Source organism: Crocodylus siamensis, chromosome 12 (genome assembly GCF_052110815.1).
Source record: "Crocodylus siamensis isolate JL-2025a chromosome 12, ASM5211081v1, whole genome shotgun sequence".
In the NCBI taxonomy this organism is placed as follows: Eukaryota; Metazoa; Chordata; order Crocodylia; family Crocodylidae; genus Crocodylus; species Crocodylus siamensis.
The window spans coordinates 9,649,311-9,660,522 of record NC_143406.1 but is presented as its reverse complement, the minus strand read 5'-3'; the positions used below and the strand labels follow the sequence as shown (position 1 = coordinate 9,660,522).

The 11,212-nt window shown below is 48.7% G+C and overlaps 1 long non-coding RNA gene across 1 annotated transcript; it reads right to left on the bottom strand.

Moving 5' to 3' along the window:
• Positions 1-1,556: 1,556 nt before the first annotated feature.
• LOC149854586 (uncharacterized) lies at positions 1,557-7,841 on the bottom strand. Its single transcript, XR_016438625.1, has 3 exons — positions 7,730-7,841; positions 3,459-3,695; positions 1,557-1,834 (listed from the first exon to the last, which is right to left on the bottom strand). It is a non-coding gene; the product is annotated as an uncharacterized LOC149854586 (long non-coding RNA).
• Positions 7,842-11,212: the final 3,371 nt, after the last annotated feature.

The window sequence follows — 11,212 nt, the reverse complement described above, 5'->3', positions numbered from 1 at the left end:
ACCCCTCTAGGAGGTGTGATCCCCCCAGTACATACCGCTTAGGGGCTGTAACATCCCCCCAGTACATCCCCACACAACCCCCAATGCACACCCTTGGAAGAGGTGCGACCTCCTAAGACATGCAGCCTTGCAACATACCCTGCTAGGCATGGCCAGGTAGGCACGAATCTACAGCACTGATATGTGAACCCTTATACAATGAGCACAAACCATCTCCTGACTGCTCACCCCTCCTTGACTTGCATACCTTTCATATGCACATGCCTACTTTGTACATACAGCCCCCAAACAACAACCCCCCCAACTCATATCCCTAACCAGCACAATCTGAACACAATGCAACCCCTCAAATCTCAACACATGCAACCCCTCAGCCCATGTGAGAGGTAGAGGAGGCAGGGCAGGGACTGTGACAATGCTGTACTCCTAACGTAGGCAGGTCACCCAGAAGCCTTGTCTGCGTAAAGAGGATGGCATCAGGCCTGGTGTCCTTGCAACAGGCTCCCTATCGAATGTGCTGTGCTTGCAAGTCAAAACAAAGATCTTCCAGTGCTGCACACTCAACCTGCTATCGGGGAACAAGCCCGTCAGCATCCTGTGTGTACATCCCTGCTGATAACAGAGAGATGCCATCAGGGGACAGAACAGGGCGTACTCTCCTACAGCTCCAGGGTCCTGGGTGAGAGGCTAGCACCAGCAAGAGGGAAGCTAAAAACAAGCAAGAAATTGGGCACTGCTGGGAAGGGAGGCTGGGAGTACTGGTGTGCTCAGCGCTGTACAGCTCTTGGCCACCCCAGTGACCAAAAAACTGGGAAAACACAGCCATCTACCCACCTAGGTTCTGCACCTACCATCATGGTGTGCAAGCCACTATAGAGGACTAGTTTGCTAAAAGACCTGTGCCAGGACCTGGATTCTGGCTGGCAACTGAAAAAGGAAGACTGTGCTGCATGTGAAAGCATAATTCCATGCAGGTGAGTTGCTGGCTATGATCTACCGCCACCCCACACTTCCTCCAGGCTCCCTCATCCCAGCTGGGTGTAATAGGCATGGCAGCAGGGCTGTTGAGTGAGCAATCAGTCCCAGAATGCGGTTCTTTGTCACCAACCCAGGGACTGCTCATAGTAGTGTGCCACTGAGGTTACAGAGTGGCCCAATAATCTCAGCCAAGAGCCAGTCGCATCCTGCTGCTGCCTATGGTTTTCTGGCTGGCTACATGCTGCATCAGCCAGAATTCAGGCCGGCATCTTTAAGGTTTGGCAGTGCTTGTGAATTAGTGATCATGCCTAGGCAGGGCCAGATCTTGCATTCCTTGGGCATCCCAGTCTCCCTTAAGTAGGCGTGTTAGGTGTACAGGCAGAACGGAGGATGGGGCCTTTTGTGCTGGATTCATTAAACTCAAGTCTCCACCTAAAAAAGTAATCGCAGCTTGGAACTCAATCCCTGCCTGCAGCGTTCACTCAGTCCCTGGCAGAGCAAACCATGGGAATTCTTCAATGGCTTTGAACAACGTGTAATGATGGTGCGGCTCCAAAGTATTTTTTTGAACTAATATCCATTTTCATTTACTGTCCCCCAGCTGGAAACCTTGTTACGAAGGAATGAATAGGAGCTGCTTTGAGCAGTACCTGAGAGGCTAGTTCCTGACTATTCTCTTTATACAGTCAAGCACAGTTTGGATTTTCTTTTGTTTCTATATGCCAATCTCTGATTGCCAGAGCAGGCACCAGGGTCTGGGGCATCAGCAGCATTTTAGAAGAGTAATGCTCCAACACCTCCTGCAATCCTCCATGCGAGGAGAGAAACCTTGGATAGGTTCTAGTCTTCTCTTCCCCTGGAAAGGAACAGGAATGATAAATCAAGACCTTGGGAATCCTTGCATTTCAGCAACAAATTAGAAAGCAGACTGTCTAAAACTCAAAGATTAAGACTAGAAAATAACCTGTACCTCTTCTTCTGTGCCTCCTGGCAGGAAGGTTTTTGCTCTCATTTCATGGAGCCATAGAAAATAGGGTTGGAAGGGAGCTCGGGAGGTCATCTACTCCAGCCCCTTGTACAAAGCAGGACTAGTCCCATCTGTATTGTCCCAGCCAAGGCTTTGTCTGGCTGGGTCTTAATCTCAGCCAAGACTCAGTCACATTATTTCCTTTTGATGGTAGCCAGATGACCATCTCTACTCCCTAAAGCAATTTCAGAGTTACTCAGCAGGAGACATCTGTGGCACTGGATCCTGGCAGCAACCTTGGGAACCTCCTGGTATGCTGAAGAGTTATAGCTCAAGAGCAGGCTTGTTTCCACTTTCCAGTATATATTGATATCCTGGCTGCAGCAGAACAGGCAGAGCTTCTTGAGAGGAGACAGTCCCGTCTCAGATAACTACACTCTGCTGACAAATGTCCTTTCTTGGGCCTCAGAGGATGAGAGAAGGACAAGGGAAGAAGTGACACAAAGGCAGCAACAGAATAAAGTGGGGACAGCAACCAGATTAAAGAGGGCCAGGAGTAAGTCTGGAGCAGCCGGTAGAAGAGGGCCTCTTCTGATGGTCAAAAGTACCAGTACCTCCTTCTCCAGAAGGGAAAGAGTGCAGGCAGCAGCTGCGAAAGTAGGTGCACCTCCTGATGGGATAGGGGGGCAGAGGAAGATAAGAACAGACTACTACAGGATGCTAAGTAATGTGTAGTAACCACACTCGTTTGCACTTTTACTGCACTCACCATCCCATGATTTCCAAGCACTTGGCAAACCTCAACCAGCACTTACAGTGCCTCTCTGCGGGGCAAGTATTTTCCCCATTTTACAGAGAGAGAAACTGAGGCATGGGGCAGTTGCTAACTGGCCTAAGAAAAACTGTGGTAGAATCTGGAATAAAACCCAAAACTCCTATTTCCCAGTGTTGGCCTCTAACTGCAAGGCCCCAAACCTTCCTCCACTTCATCAAATGGGAAGTTCTGTATAGCCTGCACTGGGTTTGACTTTGCTGCCCCGCCTTCTCAGCGTACAGTGAATCCTTAGCGATGAGCTGTTCACTCTGGAGGCTACTAGATGTCTTCTAACTGCACAAAGCTCAATGCACGCTTTGGGGGTGTTAGCACATAAATGTGTGCCTCTGCAAAGGGGGTCAAGCCCTGCGTTAGCCAGACAGAGAGACTCCCCACCCCCCTTTAAGTCTCCAAGTATTTCTGAGATGCACCAAAGCTAGAATCTCAAGACAAAATCCCTCCAGAGTTTATGGAAGTGCAAATGGTTTGTTATGCAAATATAAATGGTGAGTCACGTCTCAAACTGGAAGGCCCTGGTGCCTCATACTAAAACGTTGCGTAAACAGCTGATCCCAGGCTTGCACCACTTGCAGCTGAGGTAGCTCCCACCACTTGTGCCTCAGAAATCAACTCTGCCATGTTAAAAGTATGCAGTTGCAGGGGGCAAAAAAGCACAACAGCCTTTGTCATGATGCTTACCAACTGCGACACTTTTCTTTGTGCACTAGAGGGCACCACACTCCTCTGTTAGCATCACATGGAGGCCAAATGCACAGAGGAAAGTCTGAATGCACCAGTACCCTGGGGGTCAGTCCCCCTGTTGGGAGCATGTCAGCAAAGGCTTCAGGGCAGTGAGTCCCGTGTACAGAAAGAGGCGTGAAGATAGGGCCCACAAGCAAGGTGAGCAGGCCGATGTTCCTGCAGAAGGATCTTGGCCTGAGAGCAGGAAAGAAACACCAGCATTAAATGGGGAACAAAATTGCCTTGAGTAATTTATATATTATTATTCTCCCTCAATGCAGGGTGGAGGCTCTTCTTGGTTGAGGAACAACCTCTGCAGTGCTGGCCCACTAAGTGTGGCCTTTCAGTGTCCCCAGCCAGCAGTGGAGTCCATCTGCAGTTGGGGTTTCCTATTTGGGGTCAGTTCATCTCTCACCATTTTCACTTCTCTTTTTCTTCCCAGTCCTGGGTTCATTTGAATAAGCAACTTGACCCATTTGAGGCTAGTTTCCCTTAACTGCTTCTTGTGCAATGGCCCAGCTGTGTGCAATGTAGGACTAAAAAAATCACTGGTGGAACCTTTCATGATTGATACATTCTTGCCTTGCACATGGATCTTTTTTTTTGTAAAAGTATATATGTCTTTATATATACATACCATCAGGATGATGAATTTAGACTTACAACTAAAAGGACAGAGGCTGCAATTCACAGCATAGAAAATCCACTGCAGATGTCAAGGCGTTGCCCCTTCACGTGCGGACATGAGGGCAGGAGATGACATGAGTTAAATTCACTGTTAATCCTTGAGCTGAACCAGACCTGGGGCCAGATTCACCCCTGCAGCAAGTCCATTGATTATCCTCATGTCTCACCAAGGATCAGTTTGGCCCACCGACTGCAAAGAGTGACTACCACCTGAATCAGGCTTAGCATACCCCTATGGGCTCTGCCAGAAACAGGCTCCACTCCTGAGTAATTCATCTGGGAGCTCTTTTGCCAGGAAATTAGGCAGTTCTTGGTTCAAGCTGGAGCAGTGATAAAGTACAAACAGTAAGTAACAGCCAGGAGGTTGCTCTCCAAAGGCTTAGTGCCGCTCTACTCAGCAGGCATATTCACCTCTTTTACAAGGCTAAGACTTGACAAGTACATGGCCGCCATGTGCATGTAGGATGCCATCTAAATGTACATTGGCATTTGCACCTTGAGTCCTGGAAGACAACTTTTCAGTCTGCAGACTGCTCATATATACACCCCCGCCACAAACACACACCTTCTGGTCACTGATCATTGCACACAGATAGCTCATAAAAAACGGATTACAGCCAAACACAGCAGTGCAGATTTCTCCTGGATCCACCCGGACAAACTTCTGCTTCCCCCCATCAGGGTAAACTGCATCTGGAAGCACCAGGAGGTGGATTCGTATCCCGCTTGAGAGCAGGGCACCCAACAGAGGACCACGGTGTACAGCTGCCTAGGGGGGCCAGTCTCTACATAGTAAAAGCATGATATCACTGGTGTGGAGCCTCTAACTCCTCTCAAACCTTCCACCAACTCACCGTGTGACCTGTAGCTTGGGCATTTTGCCTCTGTGCGTTAGGTGACCAGCTATAAAGGAGGGTGTCTGCGACACCACCAAGCACGAGGCAAAGGGTTGTGGGAATCAACACATGTTTGTACAGTGCTTTGCATTCTCAGAGGAAAAGCAGAGGCTATTATTAAAGCTAATTATGCCTGGAAAAGTGTTCTGTTGGATGAAGGGAAGGGGTGTTTCATGACATGCAAGTCACGTAAAGGACACAGCCGGATATGTACTGCCACCTGACTCCAACCTCACCTTTTTCCCTCATCATCACCAGCAGAACCGGTTCCTCCCAGTTAGAGGCAGTAATCTAAAACCTTTTGTGGTTAGCTGAAAAAAGGAGAGAGTAGTGTGGTCATGTCCAGTTCTTGTTGTGACACTCCTTCCCCTGCAGGGCTGAATCCAAGAAGGGCCTGACACAAAAACTTTTACACCCTGTTAGCTTTGGAGGATCCTCAGTGAGGAACGCGTCTCTCTTGATATTCCCCTCCCGCCCTCCATTTCTTGCACTTCTGAAAGAGCTGGAGCTCGGACAGCTGTTTGAGAAGACAGATCGTGACAAAAATAGCAGAGAGACGATGGGTCTGACCAGAGGCCTTTAAAAGGTTAAAACCCCCCAACGTATTCTTGCAACAAAGACAAACTAGAAATGAAGTCATGTTGTGAGTCTGGTCTAAGGACGCAGGTAAAGACAAGCAGTTGGACCGGTGGCTGAGAGCCCAAACTCACGTAATCGAAGAATCTAGTGCGTGCCCGTCTCACTTCACCCAAGGATCTCAAAGTAACTTATAGACATTAGGCCACACTGGCCATGTCTACACGAGCGGCCGACGGTGCAGTTGTTACTGCGCAATAATGTAGTACTTGCTTAACCAAGTACTAAATGACTGTGCAGTAACCAGCATTAGTGCACAGTCCTATCACCGCATGGTTACTTTTACATGCTACTGTCCAGTAACAACGAGCTACTGCACTGTAACTTGTCGGTAGTGTGCAGTAGCATCGCTGTCACGGTTTGTGCCTGACGAAGCTACAGCGCCTTAACAATGAGCTATGGCACAGTAGCTTGTTGCATCGGCACTGTAGCATCTTGTACAGATGCACCCACTGTGTCAGTATTATCTTCAATGAACAGATGTGGAAACTGAGGCACACAGAGGTTGTGATTCATTCAAGAAAACAGCACAAATGGCTCCCAGTTTTCTGCTCTTTCCACCAGACTCTGCTTTCTCCCATTCAAGTACAACTGCATGACATGGAACAACTTTGTCCAATTCATAATGTTGTTGTTCCTCCCTATTCTTCCCACAGGTAAGAAAAATGATCGCACTGGTAAGGCCTGCGATGTCTGGGTTCTGGCAGTGATTTGTCCATCTCAACATTCCCAGCTGTAAAATGGGGATAAAACCTTGCTTTCAGTAAAAGCAGGAGTGGGAAACTGGATGCATGTTTGTACATGAACTGTGGTCCTCATATTGAATGTACTCTCCAGCACAAGAACACTCAAATTGTTCAGCCAAACCTGACCCACAGTTCAGTGCAGTTACCATTGTTTAGTGCAGTCTAAGAGTCCTCCTTTTCTTTCCCAGACGAGACCCTGAAGTATCATAGTTTACACAGGGCCCCAGGACCCAAATGTTGCCCAACACAAAAATGCACGTAAGTGGCATAACCTGAAACAAGCTGCAGGGTTTGGCTCCACCAAGGCTAGAAGTCCCAGCATGTTCTGTTTCATCTTACCATGAGCAGTCTGCAGACTGAAGAGTCATCTTCCAGGACTCAAGATGCAAATGCCAATGTACATTTAGAAGGCATCCTACATGCACGTGGCGGCCATGTACTTGTCAAGTCTTAGCCTTGTAAAAGAGGTGAAAATGCCTACTGACTGGAGTGACACGAAGCCTTTGGAGAGCAACCTCCTGGCTGTTACTTACTGTTTGTACTTTATCACTGCTCCAGCTTGAACCAAGAACTACCTAATTTGCTGGCAAAAGATTTCCCAAATGAATTACTCAAGAGCCTGTTTCTGGCAGAGCCCATAGGGATTATGCTAAGCCTGATTCAGCTGGTAGTCACTCTTCGCAGTCAGTGGGCCAAACTGATCCTTGGTGAGACATGAGGATAATCAATGGACTTGCTGCAGGGATGAATCTGGCCCCAGGTCTGGTTCAGCTCGAGGATTAACAGTGAATTTAACTCATGTCATCTCCTGCCCTCATGTCCGCACGTGAAGGGGCAACGCCTTGACATCTGCAGTGGATTTTCTATGCTGTGAATTGCAGCCTCTGTCCTTTTAGTTGTAAGTCTAAATTCATCATCCTGGTGGTATAAATAGCTCTGCCTCTCAATATGTTTGAATGCTGTTTATACCCCACCAGCTGCCACCTCATGTGCCAGGGTTATAAATATACAGGTTGCGTCTAGACTGTGTCTAAACTTGGCATTGGGTGCCTATTTCATGGCAGGAGGAATTACAGCTACCAGCAAAAATAAAGGGGAAGCCCTAGAGTGCTGCATCAAGATGTCCAGAGACAACTTGGCTAGAGAGCTCTTTCTTTCTGCCTTGCTAGACAGGAGTGGGCAGTGCTTTCTGAAGGGGCCTTGGAAACCCACTTCCTCTCCCCTCCAAAGTTACTGGGCACCCAGCCCAGAGGAAATACCTTACCTTATCCTTTCCTGATGTGCTTCAATGCACCATTGACTGCAAGAGGCCCAGAACATCACAGGCTCACCTTCACGAGCCTGACCAGAGCTGAGCCAAGCATGGGCTTGAATTGGCAGTGCAGGCTTCAGGGGCGAATGCTGTGAGATCAAGCTGGAAGGAAGAACAAAGAGGCATTAGGTTCTCCTCCCCACCCACTGGCGAACAACAGCCTCTTTGGGTGTGTTCACTGCCAGCCAAGTGCAGCACAGAAGATCATGACGGAGTTGATCTACAAGGGAAATTTTTGCTGAGACAGTAATGCTGCTTAAGGGAGTAACTTTCTATACACCAGAAACCCCCCAGGAATGGAAACAGTTATAATGGCCTAATAAGTACCTTAGCTGGTACAGATTATTTTGCTCAGGGAAGCAACAAAACCTATACTGATAAAAGCCATGTCACCCCTAGGAGGGCTGGCTGGTATTGCTGGTTTGACAAGCCTATATCAGCAACCAGTTCTAGTGTTGATGGAGTCACAAATTTAGTCACAAATTAACCCAAGTGCACAGGTAGCCTGTGTGCTAATTAGGAACAGGAAATCTATAAGGCCAGATTCACAGCATCCATACAAAGAACAAGACTTGCACATCATGTGCCCAGGTCTGAGGTTGTGCTAGGATATTGTTTCATGAAAAACAACAAAAAAGAGTACCTCCAAGCAAAATTCCATTAGTGTTTCTCGGAGCATGTGCGTTATGTTTAGATGCATCCCATTTGTATACTGGTAGGGCTTAAAGCAGTTCAGCATGTGAGAACTTAGCAGAGCATACCCCTGGGAGTCTGCAGGCTGAGGCTTCAGTTGTGTTCAGAGCTTTGTTCAAAGCTTTAGAGTTTACTTTATCTTCAGTTCAGAAAGGCCAGGTCATATGGAATGGCTTAATTTAAGGGAATTACACTAGACTAGTCGCCCATGCCTAGAGGTCAGGGCTCCTGTTGGGTCCAGTCAGTCTATGAAGGTATATACAGGGCATGAGGGGCAGGATAAATATGCTCTACTAAACAGAGACCTTCTTCTCAACATGTCTGCAAGTTGAAGACATGGATAGAGGGGAAAAAAAAAAAGGAATTTTTACCCATTGGCTCTAATGAATCTTGAAGTCGTCATTGATGCCAAGATGAACACGGGCCGGCAGTGTTGGGGACGCGGTCAGGAAGGCCAACCACACCTTGTCCTGCATCCACAGATGCATCTCGAGCAGGTCCCGGGAGGTGATCCTCCCCCTCTATGCGGCACTGGTCAGGCCGCAGCTGGAGTACTGCGTCCAGTTCTGGCGCCGCACTTCAGGAGGGATGTCGACAGCATGGAGAGGGTCCAGAGGAGGCCACTCGCATGATCGGGGGCAGCAGGGCAGGCCCTACGAGGAGAGGCTACGGGACCTGAACCTGTTCAGCCTCCACACGAGAAGGCTGAGGGGGGATCTAGTGGCCTGTTACAAACTAGTCAGGGGGGATCAGCAGGCATTGGGGGAGTCCCTGTTCCCCCGAGCACTGCCAGGAGTGACTAGAAATAATGGGCACAAGCTGGCAGAGGGTAGGTTTAGGTTAGACATCAGGAGGCGCGACTTCACTGTCAGGGCGGCTAGGGTCTGGAACCAACTTCCAAGAGAAGTGGTGCTGGCTCCTACCCGGGGGTCTTTACGAGGAGGCTGGATGAACACCTTGCCGGGGTTGCTTGACCCCAGTCCTCTTTCCTGCCATGGCAGGGGGTCGGACTCGATGATCCGCTCAGGTCCCTTCCGACCCTACCAACAATGAAAATATGAAGTACAGATACTTAAAACAAAAAACAATAAATGCAAGGTAGATGTGAGAATTGATGGGTTGGTATGCAATTTGAAATATATATCATGTTTACTTCTCTCTAATCTAATGCTCCATATCCTACTTTATCTGTATGTGCTCTGTGAGTGAACCAGTTCTGAGTGTGTTTCTGTCCCCAGTGGGCATACATAATGAGCCTTGTGCATGTGTACCACCACTTGCCATTGGTCAGAATTAGAATTAACCATTTACATTGCTGGCCCGATGCAGGCAGAAAGCCAGAGGCACTCCTTCTGCTCAGGCGGGTCCTCTGCACCAGTCTCCAGCTGGGTACAAGGATGCAGATTCAGTTGCTGCAAAATCCCATGTGCTGCGGTATGCAGCACAGAGTGCTAGACAGCCACAGTTTGGTTACAGTACATCCATAGTTATAAGGTTCATAGACCAAAACCCAGAAAGGGCCACTGAGTGCATCTAGTCCAGTGGGGCCCAACCTTTCTGGCAATTAGCCCACAGATTAGCCCTGTACTCTCCCCAAGTGCCACTGCAATCCCCTTCTTCTGCCCTGTATGCCCCTCTGCTTTCTGCTCCCTGTCTGATCTGCTTCTTTGCTTTCTACTTCCTTCCCTATCTACCACTGTGCTGCCTGTCCCCTCCTCAAACTGCTGCATGCCACATGTGGAAGCTGCTAGTGCCACTTAAAGCAAGCATGTGACCCCCCCCACAAGGGTCTCACCTCCTGCATAACACAGGCCATAGACTTTGGCCTGACCAGGATACCTGCAGGGTAAGATGGAACAAGGGGAGCATATGAGAGGAGGAAGGAGTTGTAAGGAAGGCAGGAGAAACCTTCCCCAGAGGTCTTCCAAGTCCTGCTCCCCCAACCTTCCTACCTTTCACAAGCAGCTGCAGGGCTCTCTGGGTGTGCGTTGGACTGAGAGGACACTGCCAATTAGACACAAGCAATATTATTTAGTCTAGAGGCTCTCAAAGGAAATATCCGTTTGCACGTGAAAAATTTCTGGAATTCTGTTCGCTCTCCCAGTGTCCCTGTATCTCGGAAACCTTCAAAACACAACTGCTGCATGATCTACCCATCTCAGGGGCAGGGCTTCAGCAGCAGCCCTCTGCCCTACTCAGCCTGCTATTTTACTGTGGGCATTAGGGGGCTTGTACAGGAGAGGGAGGGCCTTTGCCTCCCTCAGCCTGGTCCCCTGCCCTGGTCGCATTTGTAGATTGATGGTTTCCTAGAGACTGCGTTAAAGGGAAAGCTTTCAAGCTTGTATGGGAAGGGAAATCTGAACAACGCATGTAGGTCAAGATCTGTCTGCCGTGGAAGGTGCTGAGATAGCACAATGACAGGGGGCCTCATAAAAGCCCCAGGCAAAGAGTTTAGTGTTGGCCCTTTACTTAGTCCAAACGCTGAAAGCAGACTGACTGCCTTTACCCTCTGCTGCTGGTTTTACTTCCAGGTTCACTGCCAATCCTGTAGCCCAATCCTGTACGGTGTCTGTTTTCAACATTGTCAGAAGAATTTAAATCTAACTCAGCTATCTACAGGACCACATTACAGATGTTAGCGTATTGACCCTCAGACCTCCCCTGAGCAGAGGGGCACTGTAATGTCATCCCATCTAAGGACAGGAAACTGAGGCACAGAGAGACATAGTAACTTGCCCCAGG